The following is a 14,026-nucleotide window of genomic DNA, read 5'->3' on the forward strand; positions in this document are numbered from 1 at the left end:
CCCCAAACTACACATTAAGCAGTGATTATTTCAGAGTTTTGATTTGCTGTTAGCTTTCAGGGGCTGGCTCTGTGATTTAGACCTAATTCTCTTACTAAGTCACTTAGCATTTAGAGAAGCAGAACATTATGGGTGAGCGAACAGTTTAGCAAAGGCAAGAGAAGGAGGCCAGAGAGAGGAGCTGATGGTAAATCTGGAACCTAGCGGAGATCCCAAGGGCAACACCAAAGTGACCTCCCCTGCATACTAATCAGGCCCTTTGGGAATCGAGTGGGCCCTTTGAATGGCCTCAAGAGAAAACAACACAGAAAGTGGAGACAGCATTTCAAATGCAAGAGAAAACTTACTCTACTTCCTCTTTCAATGTACTTTGGAAACAAAATGAGATACTTACGAAACAAACAAGAAAATCAAGCTGGTCATTAAGAAAATGCCCTAATTCTAAAGAAAATCCAAACTGGTTACTTGGAGAGAAACCCCCTTTTCCAAAAGCCATTTAGAGTGGGCCCGACGGTGTCACCCTCAGCCCCGTGCAGAGGCCAAGGAACGCACAGGTGATTACCTCAGCAGCCCCCGTCGCCTAAGGAGGCTCAGATTTTACTCTTCCCACTGTTGTAGAAAAGGAGCAGATGTCCCCTTGGCAATTTTTCTCCAAAGGACCTCGGAAAGTAACAGCTGCTACAGGCTTCAGCCATGCCTTCCAGGCGCTTCTGAAGATGAGGGAATTTCCTTCCTTCCTCCGCGCCCTCCCCAAGTCTCCACCCACAGAGCCTGGTCTGTTCCAGCACAGAGCGCAGGACAGATCTGATATACATAAATCAACATATTACTCATTTTCTAGCACTGCCTTTGACAGCTGTTACATGAGCACATTGTTAGAAACTGTCAAGCAGTGATACACAGTGCCTTTCACAACATATGTTGACTTTTATCTAATGTGGTTCCATAATTAGCCCCAGGGAAAGCGAATCCGGGCATCCACCTGGCTGTGTGATCTCAGCTAACCTTTGCTTTCTTCTAAGGAAAGTTAGCAGGGTTGGGGCAGAGACCCAGGCAGCTGGGCCCCCAGGACTCAGAGAAAACCAGTAAGGGTGTGAGCTGGGCAGGGCTGGCACACTTCTCACAGCGTCCTGCCCTCTGCCCCACTCCAGGGGAAGTATGTCAGCAATGAGAGGCCGAGGAGTCTGGGTGTCATTCCTGGAAACAGCTCCCTGGAACCTGGGCCATTCAACATGAAAGAACTTGAAAGGAAAAGCGAAGCATTGCTTCAAATGTTACCATTGGTCTCCTCCGAGTTTCTCTTTCAGAAAAAGACAAAACTTGCAAACTGAACATGGCAATAAAAGCACATTTCCACTGAACTTTAGAGTTCAGCAAGTTACTTAGCAAGGTCATTTAGCAAGGTCACTTAGCAAGGTGGTGTAACAGGCAGAATACAGGCTTGAGATAAGGAGGCTCCAGCTCCTTCATTTACCATCAGAGGAACATTTAGAAACCTTGTAATTTGCCAGGGCCTCCACTTCCTCAGCTTTGAATGGGAATAAGGGCAGCAGGTGCTGCCACTGAAGCCTGGAGTTGTTCTCCACGGCTCCTCCAGCACCGTGGGCAGTGCCTGGATCAAGAAATACTTTTAGGGGCTTCCCTGGTGGCGCAGTGGTTGAGAGTCCGCCTGCCGATGCAGAGGACGTGGGTTCGTGCCCCGGTCTGGGAAGATCCCACATGCCGCGGAACGGCTAGGCCCGTGAGCCATGGCCACTGAGACTGCGCGTCCGGAGCCTGTGCTCCGCAACGGGAGAGGCCACAACAGTGAGAGGCACGCGTACCGCAAAAAAAAAAGAAATACTTTTAGTGAATGAATTCATACACAGGGTATTCTAATGAAGACAAAATGAGATGTGGAAACTTGTTGAAGACAGAAAATCTGTGTCCAAACGTGAGTTATATGATTTAACTTTCTATGTCTGGTTTGGGAGCCAAGTCAGAGAGCTCTGGTTATCTTAGAAGCGATGGATCAGAATAGATCTGACACAATCTGAAATGCATGAACAGGACTAAAGGCATGAGAGCTTTCTGAATATTTATTTTAAATATTTGAAGACAACTAGCATTCCCCATATAGACACACCCCAAGTTAAAAGGAAAAAATCCCAGAAAAGAGAAACTCCCAAGAGGGTCTTCTCCAGAAAACACTGTACCTCCATCCTGGTCTCATCAGTTAGACATCCTGTCCATCCACAAGCATCAGTTCTGCCTTCCTCCATCCACGAGCATCACCTCTGACACTGCAGCGTCAGAGCAACTGCAGGAATTCACAAGGAATGCATGAGGCTAGTCTCTGGGTCAAGCCCCCTGGGATGCAATGAAGACAGGATGCTGTCCTTGACCTCAAGGAGCTAATGGATCAATGGAAGAGAGAATCCAATAAAGTGACAGTATAGTAAGAGCTGCACACAGAAGTACAGGGTGAAAGAGAAAAGGGCCAAAGGCAGAATCCCAAAGAACAGACATTTAGGATGTGGGTGAAAATGAGAATCCAAAGAAAGAAGAAAACTAGGAAATAAATATGTCATAAAAACTGATAGAGAAGAAAATTTCAAGAATAATTCCTTGCTTAACAGTATTAGATGCCACGTAAAGTTCAAATAACACAGGAATTGAGAAAGATTCAGCAGATTCACTAACTAGCAATAAGTATATAATTTTATTGAGACATGAACATTTAAGTAGCATTATAATGAAGGACCTGACTAGGGGTCAAATGGTAAAAATTATAAATGATATAGCAACTCAAACGACAGAGGAAAAGATCTCTTGGGACAGAGAGGTTAAAGGGTGATTCATCTAGAAAGTCTGAATTGAAGTGGGCCTTGAAAGCTTACTAGAATTTGGAAGAGAAAGAAAGTGGGACTAGGCTATACAACTAGGGGCAGTGGTCTGAGTAGAGCACTGGGTTGTGTATGTTCCAGTGCTGTGCAAGGGCCAGAAGAGAGGGTCTGTGGGAGATGAGGCTGGGAATGAGTCTGGAGTCAGACTCCCAAAGATGGGAGAAAGGCCTTAGACACCAGATTCCCAGTTGATCCCACAGGCTTTGGGGCAGAGCTAACATGATGAACTCAGAGACTGGAGAAGAGGAATTAACAGCAGTGTATTGGGTAGATTGGAGAGGGGAGAAGAGGCTAGCTGGAGGAAGAGAATGGCAATATAAACAGTTACTCTTCTCCATAAAAGCATCATTTTAATCATAAAAGGAATAAGAAAGCACTTGCCCCTCTAACATGGCACAGAGCAGATCTCCTTGTCCGTTGAGTCGCGTGCTAGATGTCCTTAGAGCTTGAGAACATGGGCTCTCGAGCCATGCAAAGTTCTAAGACCAAAGCAGCGGTTCCTACAGGACCCTGCCAGGTCACTTACCTCCTTGGAGCTCCAGGCTCCTCATCTGTAAAATGGAGAAATTCGTAGGACCTATTATAAAGGGTTTAAGTATATTAACAGAGGTTTGTGTGTAAATGGCTGACAAAGAATAAGCACTAAAAAAGTCTTATACTATATATATATATATATTTTTTTTTTTTTTTTTTTTTTGCGGTACACGGGCCTCTCACTGTTGTGGCCTCTCCTGCTGTGGAGCACAGGCTCCGGACGCGCAGGCTCAGCGGCCATGGCTCAACGGGCCCAGCCGCTCCGTGGCATGTGGGATCCTCCCGGACCGGGGCACGAACCCGTGTCCCCTGTTGGCAGGCGGACTCTCAACCACTGCGCCACCAGGGAAGCCCCATACAATATTTTTATTAAAGAATATTGCTCCACCAGGTCAGAAATATCTGCAAATGAGAAGCATATGAAGTATTTTATTTTATAACTGAAAGTTTATATCTTTTAACTCCCTTCACCCATTTTTCCTATTCCCAACCCCTGCTCCTCTGATAACCACCAATCTCTTCTCTGTATCTATGTGCTTGGCTTGTTTGTTTGCTTTGTCTAGATTCCACATATAAGTGGAATCATACAGTATTTGTCTTTCTCTATCTGACTTATTTCACTTATCACAATGCCCTCAAGATCCAGCCATGTTGTCACAAACGGCAAGATTCCATTCTTTTTTATGTCTGAATAATATTCCATTGATAGATAAATAGATAGATAGACAGACAGATCAATCTTACATTATTCTTTATCCATTGGCATAAAAACAGGCACATAGATCAATGGAACAGAATAGAGAAGCCAGAAATAAACCTGTGTATATATGGTCAATTAATCTATGACAGAAGAGGCAAAAATATACAATGGGAAAAGGACAGTCTCTTCAATAAATGGGAAAACTGGGCAGCCACATGCAAAAGAATGAAGCTAGACTACCATCTTAGACTATACACAAAAATTAACTCAAAATGGACTAAAGACTTGAATGTAAGACCTGATACCCTAAAACTCCTAGAAGAAAGCATAGGCAGTAAACTCTTTGATATCAAACTCGGCAATGATTTTTTTGGATCTGACTCCAAAAGCAAAGGCAACAAAAGCAAAAACAAACAAGTGGGACTACATCAAACTGAAAAGATTCTGCACAGCAAAGGAAACCATCAACAAAATGAAAAGACAACCTACTGAATGGGAGAAAATATTTGCAAATTACATATTCAATAAGGGGTTAATATCCAAAATATATAAAAACTCATACAACTCAATAGCAAAAAAAAAAGCAGTCTGATTAAAAAATGGGCCGAGGGGCTTCCCTGGTGGCGCAGTGAGTGAGAGTCTGCCTGCCGATACAGGGGACACAGGTTCGTGCCCCTGTCCGGGAAGATCCCACATGCTGCGGAGCGGCTAGGCCCGTGAGCCATGGCCGCTGAGCCTGCGCGTCCGGAGCCTGTGCTCCGCAACGGGAGAGGCCACAACAGTGAGAGGCCCGCGTACCGCGAAAAAAAAAAAAAGGGCCGAGGATATGAACAGACATTTTTCCAAAGAAGACATACAGATGGCCAACAAGTACATGAAAAGATGCTCAACATCGCTAATCATCAGGGAAATGCAAGTCAAAAGCACAAGAAGATATCACCTCACACCTGTCAGAATGGCTATTATCAAAAAGCCAACAGATAACAAATGTTGGCAAGGATGTGGAGAAAAGGGAACTCTTGTGCCCCGTTGGTGGGAATGTAAACTGGTGCAGCCACAGTGGTAAACAGTAAGGATGCTCCTCAAAAAATTAAAAATCGAATTACAATATGATCCAGCAATACCATTTCTCGGTATTTATCCAAAGGAAACAAAAACACTGATTCAAAAAGATATCTCCACCCCCATGTTCACTGCAGCATTATGGACAAGAGCCAAGCTATAGAAGCAACCTAAGTGCCCCACTGACTTAGTTAATCAAAAGGGATCTTATCCAAGTGGGCCTGCCTAATCAGAGGCTCCTTTAGAAGAAGGTAAGTGTCAGAGGCATCCTCCCATTGGCCTTGAAGACGCAGCCTCCACGAGTCCTACAGTTTTAAGGAAATGAATTCTACAAACAACCGGGGGAGCTTGGAAGAGAACCCAAGAGTCAGATGAGCCCCCAAACCAGGCTAACACATTGATTACAGCCTAGTGGGACTCTGAGCAGGGGACTCGGTAATCGGTGCCCAGACTCTGGCTCATGAGAACTGTACTGTAATGAATTTAAGTTGTTTTAAGCCACCAAGTTTGCGGCAATTTGTTATGCAGCGATAGAAAATTAGGATACCAAGCGCTGGCAAAGATGCAGAGAATTAGGAAATTGTACCTACTGTTTGTGGAAGTGCACTTGGATCCCATTTGGAAAGCAGTTTGACATTATCTAGGAAGACTGAAGACACGTATGCTGTGTCCATTCAATTTTGTGCTTTGGTACCTAACCCTACATAACCTCCTGCCAGGTGTGCAGCTACCAGAATGTCCACAGAAGTGTGGTTTAAATATCCAGACAGTAAAAACAACCTAAATTAAATGTCCACCATGAGAACAAATAAATCATGGTATAAAATGGAATACTAATCAGTAATGAAAATGAACACACTCCAGTTATATGATAAATAATATGGATGAATTTCAAAAACGTAGTATTGAGTAAAGGAACAAGATGCACAAGGGAGCACACTCCATCTTCATAAGGTTTGCAAGCAGGCAAAACTAGACACTTCCTATCCAGGCATGGGAAGAGAGAGGCATTAACTAGTATTTTTAGAGGCAAGGAAATAATTTTCCTGAACATCAGGATAACAATAATCTTCCCCTGGGGGAAGAAGGCATTGTGTATGGGAACGGGAATGGGGGTTTTCTGGGGTACTGGTGATGTCTGTCTTTCCTTTCACACTGGCGTTTGCTTTATACTTTTTTAAAACTGTACACACACATTATACGTGCTCCTCTAAGTGAAGGATATATCTCACAACAAAAAGAGAGGGTCTGAAGGCTTGAATGGTGTATCTTATCACCATTCATGATAATGGCTTATCAGTTATCTGCCAGAAAGTCCTGGAAACATCGATTTGGAGGCTCCTCTGTCTGGGGGAACCCAGACAGCCTGCTCTGAGCTTGGGGCTGACGGCTCAATGTGCCTCCCCCGCCCCGCCCCGCCCTGCGGAGCCATCAGGCTCATGACACCTGTGCCAGGCTCGGCAGCTGCGGCTGGCAGGAAGAAGCCGTCAGGAGCAGTCACTGGCAGCAGACTAATAATAAGATTCATTTCTTTGAGACTCCCAGGACACAGCCAGCAAGACGGAAGAATGCTAATGCTGCCTGCTAGGGCTCTGGGAACTGGTTACTTATTTTTATTTTTTAAGGTCAATTGTTTCAGGTCGGCACACTTATTAGAGAAGGGATCAGTGGAAAAACAGCATGTGCCTCTGTTCTCAGAGTAAAAGGGAAAACCAGACAAAAGGAAGACATTCATTCACTAAGCAGGTCTGAATCCTCTTTTCTAGAGCCTGCCTGAAGTGGCCGAGAGCAGAATCAAGACCCGGGGCTGCTCCCGAGCTCAGACGACGGAGAGCCTGAGTCATAAGACTGCACTGATGACCTGGGTTTCTCCGGTTCTCTCTTTGCTCCAGCCGTTCCTGAGCCTTCTTTCTCTCTTCATCATCATCAGCACCACTGGATTAGTTTCCTATTTCATGTAACAAATTACCATACTAAGCGGCTTAAAACCACCTAGACTTAGTACCTCAAAGTCTCTGAAGAGAGAAGTCTGGGCCTGGTGTGGCTGGGTTCTCCACTCAGGGTCCAACAAGGTGAAATGCACGTGTTTCCCAGGCTGTGGTTCTCATCTGGGGCAGAGGAGAATCTGCTACTGACTCAGGCTATTGGCAGAGTGCAAGTCCTTGTAGTTATAGGACTGAGGTTCCCATTTCCTTGCGAGCTGTCATGCTCCCAGAGGCCATCCACATTCCTTCTCAAGTGCCCCCCTCCATCTTCAAAGTCAGCAACAGAGAATTTCCTCTGTGGCCAATTCTCCTGTGCGTCTGCTTCAAGTCTCTGGCTTCCTTTATAAGACTCAGATGGTTAGGTCAGACTCACCTGGATAACCCCCCTATCTTAAGGTCAACTGATTTGGGCCTTAATTACATTTGCAACCCTTCACAGCAGTATCTAGACTCATGTTTGAATAACCTGGGAGGTGTATGGGTACACCAGAGGCCAGGAATATCAGAAGGTCACCTTAGAATTCTGTCCACCACAGTCATCAACTGCTCCCATTGTTACCCTGCATAAAGAACTCATAGGGACGTGCCCGCAGAGATGGGGTGTCCAGAAATACTCCAGCGCCAGGGACATCGAGTTCCCGGTACCTGCCTCCACCGCTGCTCTCCTCTCTCCTCACCCCCACTTTTCTGCTAAGATCTTTACACACCTCCACCCAGACTTCTTCAGAGCCTGCCAAGCCAGTAGCACTTGAAAAATTCATGGAAATAGGGCCCGAGTGGTGGTTCAGAGCACGGAGGCACCCAGCATTCCTCACCAGTGGGTTGCACAGTGGCCCATGTGGTCACTACCCCATGTTGGCCCCATGGCCACATCTGACCATTCCTGTGGTCCCTGTGGTCTCCTCAATGCCTCGCGCCCAGCTCGTCCCAGGTGAGCTCGTCATCTGACCACGAACCCTCTCCCCCTCCTCTTGTCTCTGTCTCACGCTGGCCCTACCACACGCCCTAGACACTCCCACACACAGACATACAACTCACTTTCTGTTCACCTTTGAAACCCTGCTCTCATAACAAAGACTGCTGATAATAAATAGGCTCTCATTCTAATTTGATTCTTTTGTAAGCAGTCTGATTTCTCTGAGATGAGAAGTTTAAACTATATATTTTTCTTTTTATCCTTGATACGTTGCTATTTCACTGTGAGGTCTCTCGATGTGGATTCATATTTGTATGTATTCTGCTCTGTTCTGGAACATACTTTCAGTGTGAAGGTTCATTTTTTTCTTTAATTTTATTAGAAATATCACCATCTCTTCAAATCTTGCCTCTCTGCCACGTTCCGCCTTGAATCTTGTATCCCATTCATCCCTCTTCAATTCACTTATTTTTAGTTAATAAACTATTTTTCGAGCAGTTTCAGGTTCATAGAAAAACTGAGCTGTAAGTACAGAGATTCCCATATGTTCCCTCCCCCCGCAGCCCCGGCACACACAACCTCCCCTACTACCAACACCCCCCCGACCAGATGGTGCATTGGTTACAATCAATGAATCTGCATAACACGTCATTATCACCCCAAATCCATAGTTTACATTAGGGTTCACTCTTGGTGATGTACATTTTATGGGTTTTGGTAAATGTATGATGACATGTAGCCATCTTTATAGTATCATACAGAGTAGTTTTCCTGTCCTAAAAATCCTCTGTATTTCACCTATTCATCCCTCACTCCCCCTAGCCTCTGGCAACCACTGATCTTTTTACCATCTCCATAGTTTTGCCTTGTTTGGAAAGTCACGAAGTTGGAATCACACAATACGTGGCCTTTTCAGATTGGCTTTATTCACTTAGTAATATGACTTTAAGTTCCTCCATGTTTTTTCATAGCTTAATAGCTCATTTATTTTTGGAGATGAGTAATATTCGATTGTCTGGATGTATCATAGTTTATGTATTCATTCATCTACTGAAGGACATCTTGGCTGCGTCTATATAAAATTGCCATAAATATGCACACGCATTTTTCTGTGTGGACATAATTTTCCATTCTTTTCGGTAAATACCAAGGAGTGTGACTGCTGGATGGTATGGTAAGACCATGTTTAGTTTTGTAAGAAACTTCCAAAACACAATCCAAAGTGGCTGCACCATTTTGCCTTCCCACCAGTACTGAACGAAAATTCCTGTTGCTTATCAGATGTGTCTCTAAAAATATTTTATCGCAGTCTGTGGCTTGTCTTTGCATCCTCTTGACATTGTCTTTCACAGAGCAGACGTTTTTAATTATACTGAAGTCCAGCTTATCAATTATCTCTGTTGTGGACTGTGCCTTGAGTGTTGTACATAAAAGCTCATCTCCATACCCAAGGTCACACCCAAGGTCACCTAGATTCCCTCCTATGTATCTTCTAGGAGTTTTACAGTTTGTTTTACATTTAAGTCTCTGATCTATTCTGAATTAATTTTTGTGAAGGGTACAAGGCCTGTGTCTAGATTCATTTTTTGCATGTGGATGTCCAGCTGTTCCAGCACATTTGTTGAAAAGACTGTCTTTGCGCCACTGTATTGCCTTTTACTCCTTTGTCAATGATCATTTGCTTATATTTTTTTATACAGCAGGTTCTTATTAGTTATCCATTTTATACATATTAGTGTATATATGTCAATCCCAGTCTCCCAATTTATCCCACCACCACCACCACCCCCTGCCACTTTCCCCCCTTGGTGTCCATACATTTGTTCTCTACATCTGTGTCTCTATTTCTGCTCTGCAAACCAGTTCATCTTCACCATTTTTCCAGGTTCCACATATATGCGTGAATATATGATATTTGTTTTTCTCTTTCTGACTTACTTCACTCTGTATGACAGTCTCTAGATCCATCCACGTCTCTACAAATGACCCAATTTCATTCCTTTTTATGGCTGAGTAATATCTGCTTATGTTTATGTGGGTCTGTTTCTGGGCTCTCTATTCTGTTCATTGATTTATTTGTCTATTTTTTCACCAATACTGTCTTAATTAATATAGCTTTACAGTAAGTCTTAAAATTGGGTAGTATCAGTCCTCCAAATTTGTTCTTTCTCCTTCAAGATTGTTTCGGTTGTTCCCGGTCTTTTGCCTCTCCAAATAAACTACAGAATCAGTTTGTTGATATCCACAAAATAACTTGCTAGCATTTTGATTGAGATTTCACTGAATCTATAGATCAAGTTGGGAAGAACTGACATCTTGACAATACTGAGTAAACTTGGAATCTCTCTCCATTTACTTATTTCCTCTTTGATATCGTTCATCAGAGTTTTGCAGTTTTCCCCATATAGGTCCTATATATATATTTTTAGATTTATACCTAAGTACTTCACTTTGGGGGGTGCTGATGTAAATAGTAATGTGTTTTTAACTTCAAATTCTACTGGTTCATTGCTGGATTCACCTTTCTACTTGCTGAAATACATCCTTTAATATATTTTTGTGATGGCCTGTGGGTGGAAAACTCTATTGTCTGAAAATGCTATTGTGTTTTTCCTAGCACTTGAATACTATTTGAAGTGAGGCTAAAACTCTGAGTTGACAGTTATTTTTTCTTTATCACTTTGAAGACAATAAACTACTGTCTTTCAGCTTTTATTGTATAGGAGACACGTGGTGTCCGGCCACACCCCCACTACCATGGGCTGCGCTTCTTTCCCCAGCTGCTGTGAGGACTGGATGCCAGCAGCTCACAGCTGCACCCTTCTCAAGAGATATGCCCTGGGATGGGAAGAACCCACTCACCCTGAAGTGAGAGGAAGGCTATGCTGCCTCCACCCCTCACTACCCCATCCCACCCCATTCCCTAGCACCCCATCCAGTGACTGACTAATATAGGAATAGAAAAGTTTAGCTCAGACTTCCCTGGTGGTGCAGTGGTTAAGAATCCACCTGCCAATGCAGGGGACATGGGTTTGAGCCCTGGTCCGGGAAGATCCCACATGCCGCGGAGCAACTAAGCCCGTGCGCCACAACTACCGAGCCTGCGTGCTACAGTCCACGAGCCACAACTACTGAGCCCGTGTGCCACAACTACTGAGCCTATGCTCTAGAGCCTGTGAGTCACAACTACTGAAGCCCATGCTCCACAACTACTGAGGCCCACATGCCTAGAGCCCATGCTCCGCAACAAGGGAAGCCACTGCAAAGAGAAGCCCGCACACTGCAATGAAGAGTAGCCCCCACTCACAACTAGAGAACGCCGGCGCCCAGCAACAAAGTCCCAATGCAGCCAAAAATAACTAAATAAATTTTTTTAAAAAAAGAAAAGTTTGGCTCTGTTGTCCCAAGGTAGGAAAACTCCAGGTGTCGTTCATAGATTCTCACAGGGTCAGGCTGAGACTCGCCTTCAGCTCTTGTCTAGCAGCTACTTGTCTAGCAGCTAGACTCTATACGGTTCCCTTGCCCCCCTTGCTCCCTCACTATCTTTCAGGTTTACCCTTCAATAAAAGTCTCCATCTCAGGCTCTTCTAGGGAACCAGACCTAAGACATATTTTAACTGACAATAATAATTAGAATAATGGCTAAAAATTATCAAGCACTTAATGTAGGCCAGGCACTGATAAGTCCTTTATCTGTATTATCTCATTTAATTCTCACAATGATCCTATGGGATATGAACACTATTATTTCCACTTGTGTTAGTTTGCTGTGGTGGCTGTAACAAATCACTGCAAACTGGATGGCTTACAACCACAGAAATTTATCATCTCCCAGTTCTGGAGGTCAGAAGTCTCAACTAAAGGTGTTGGCAAGGCCACATTCCCTCTGGAGGCTCTAGGGGAGAAACTGTCCTTTCCTCTGGAAGCTGTCCACTTTCCTTGACTTCTGGCTACGTCTTTCCAATCTTTGCCTCCATGGTTACACTGCCTCCTTCTCTTCTGTGTGTCTGTCTTATAAAGATTCATATGACTGTACTTAGGGCCCAGCTGGATAATACATGATAAGCTTCTTCTCCCAAGATCATTAACTTAATAATACCTTTTTCCATATAAGGTAATGCTCACTCTTTTGCCATATAAATCGTAGGTTCTGGGGATTAGGAAGCGAACATATCTTTTTTGGATGCTCCCATCAGCACACTACAACAGTTTATGGATGATGGGAAAGATGGCAAAGGCAAAAGTAAAAAGTAAGCTAAGCAGAAATCACAAATTAAGATGGAAGAAATGCATCAGTAAAAACAGTAAAATTAAATGGCCAGAGCATCTCAGAATAGAATGGAAACAAAATGTAGCTAAACATGGTTTAGAGGAGACATACCAAAATTATGAGACTAAAGAAGGTTGAAGGGAGAAAGGTTAAAGAGGATACACCAGGAAAGCACTATTCCAAAGAAAGCTGGAGTGGCTGTAGTCATGATAGACAAAAATCAACCTTAAGGCAGACGGCATTCATAAGAGTTAGTTGGACGCATTAGTCATGATTGGTTAGGTTAGGCTGCAGTAACAAACAACCCAAAAGATCTCAGCAGCTCACTCAAAAAAGGTCTATTTCCCACTCAGGAACATACCCATCACTGGTGGGAGCAGCTCTGCTTTATAATGCTTTCACCCTTGGACCCTGGCTGTTGGGTTAATCTCTATCCAAAACTTTGCTGGTCCCATGACAGAAGAAAAGAAAGACATCATGAACCATGTGCTGGCTTTTAAATCTTCTATTTGAAAGTGGTGCTTCTCACTTCCACTCAACTTCACTGCCCCAGCCAAGTTACACAAGTAAACTTTATGACAAGGGAAGAGAAGTAGAATCTTGCCTTAGTGGGAGGAGTGAATATTTTAATAATAATACAGTCTACCATAATGGGCCACTGCAGAATGATCAACAAAACAATTCACCAGGAAGTTGTAAAAATTGTTATTTTATGTAAATGATGATTTTGCTGCAAAATATACCTTACACTGACAAAATTACATTAAGAAATGAATATTTTACAATCATACTTGAAAATTTCAGAATATTTCTATCCAAAATAGATAAAGCAAGTAGGTAAAGTTAAGATATTAAAGACTCACTCAACAAAGCAAGCAAGGTTGATCAGACAGACATGGACATGGAATGCTGCACCAACAAGTGAAGAACATCCACGGAGCAGTCATGAAAATTGAACTTGAACTAGTACAGAAACATCTCAGAAATTTCAGAAGTACTAATATCATAGAACAAATGTTCTGACAAATTGTATTTATATGAAAAAGAACAATAAAGAGATAGACCAGTGCAGTCCCAGAAATAAATGTTAGAAATTTCAATGCATTCTTAAATAAACCCTTGGATATAGTAAATTACTACTTAAGTAACAAAATATTTAGAATTGAGCAAAAAAATATAGTATATTAAAACTTACACAGCTTTAAGTACAACTGTAACTGTAGTTAAAGTTGTACTTAGAGGTAAATGTATAGTGTTAAAATACATTTACTAGAAAATAAAGATTGAGTTGTATCTGAATATGAAGAATGTAGAAAATAACAAGGTAATACACAAAGCTTTTTTGAAAAACAAAATAATAAAAACTAAGAACAAAATTAATAAACAGAAAACAAAAAATTGGAACCAACAAGAAAGTTCAGCAAGTTTGTTACAGATGTAATTAATTTCTAAAAGTCAGTAGTGGCCCTATGTATAAGCAAAGGTAGCTTTTTTTTTTTTTGCAGTATGCGGGCCACTCACTGTTGTGGCCTCTCCTATTGCGGAGCACAGGCTCCGGACACGCAGGCTCAGTGGCCATGGCCACGGGCCCAAAGGTAGCTTTAAAATAATATTTTAAAAAAATTTTAAGTATATAAAAATAATAGAAAATAATAATGGTATAGAGAAATAATA

The sequence above is a fragment of the Orcinus orca genome, chromosome 8 (assembly GCF_937001465.1).
Source record: "Orcinus orca chromosome 8, mOrcOrc1.1, whole genome shotgun sequence".
Classification (NCBI taxonomy): Eukaryota; Metazoa; Chordata; class Mammalia; order Artiodactyla; family Delphinidae; genus Orcinus; species Orcinus orca.